A 1543-nucleotide genomic window follows, 5' to 3' on the forward strand; every position below is an offset into this window, starting at 1 on the left:
AGAGCAGCAAACCCAAAATTTGGATTTGGCTGTATCACTATTACATCTACTTCACATCGTTACCTCCACTTATAAGTTATAATTATTAGAACTAAAAATACCTTATGATTATGACAAGTTTTTCTTGCTTATCATGTGAAATTATCACTTTTTTTTTAGATATTATTTCATTTGTGATGTAATTATCAAAGTTTATGCCTTATTATTAAAAATTCAACTAAGACTATGAATATTTCATAAAAGAATAGAAGTTTTTCCATCATAATAATAAAAATTATGTTATGTTTTTTCATTATAATGACTTGAAGTTAAAATTTTTATTACTTGAGGAATATATATATATATACCATAGTTGGGACGCCAAGGTTATCGCCATCTACAGCCCTCCCACACAACCTCTCTTCCCAGTATAGCCAGCGCCTCTTTTTGCCATAACTTCTTACCCACATAATTAATAGTTAATTTGGTTATTAAATTTTTTTATTAAAAAAACATATCTTTAATTACGTGATGGAACATATATTTATATGTAAAATATAATATAATAAAATAAATCTATTTAAAGTATTTAAAAGTATAATTAAAATTATGAACATACAAATATAATAATAAAATTTGTACTCCAAACAAATAAACATATTTTTTTATCATACATATATTATTTAAAAAATAAATATATTATTAAAATTAATAACAGAAATTTAAAATGATAAAATTCAACTTTTTTACCGTATTTTTTATAGTATTTTTATTTTTTAATTTTTAATTTATTAGTACTTTATTATTTAATTAATAATTAAACAAATTATTTTTATGAAAATTTATTTTTTGTATTATATTAGAGAAGAGACCAATATAACAGTTTAAAAAATAAATTGTATAAATATTTAAGAGATAAATATGAAATACATACCTAAGTAATGTTTAGTTTGGTTATTAAATTTTTTTATTAAAACAAATCTTTATTTAATTACACGATAGAACATATATTCATATGTAAAATATAATATAATAACTCTATTTAGAGTACTTAAAAGTATAATTAAAATAAAAAATATATATTTTTTATCGTACATAAATTATTTTTAAAAAAATAAATTGTTAAAATTAATAACACAAGTTTAAAATAATAAAATCTAACTTTTTTACAAGTATTTTTTATAGTATTTTTATTTTTTTAATTTTTAATTTATTCGTACTTTATTATTTAATTATATTTTACATATAAATATATGTTCCATTACGTAATTAAATAAAGATATGTTTTTTTAATAAAAAAATTTAATAACCAAATTAACCATTAATTATGTGGGTAAGAAGTGATCCATGACAAAAAGAGGTGCTGGCTATACTGGAAAAAAAGGTTGTGTGGGAGGACAGTAGATGGTGACATTGGCGCTACAACTATGGTGAAGATAAGAACCAATTACAATGTGACATATAATGAAGGGTAATTTACATGTTATTTTAGAGGAAGTTGGATAGCATTCACCATATATATATATATATATATATACCTGTTTTATCATTAAATCGGTTATTC

The sequence above is a fragment of the Arachis ipaensis genome, chromosome B04 (genome assembly GCF_000816755.2).
Source record: "Arachis ipaensis cultivar K30076 chromosome B04, Araip1.1, whole genome shotgun sequence".
NCBI classification, from domain to species: domain Eukaryota; kingdom Viridiplantae; phylum Streptophyta; class Magnoliopsida; order Fabales; family Fabaceae; genus Arachis; species Arachis ipaensis.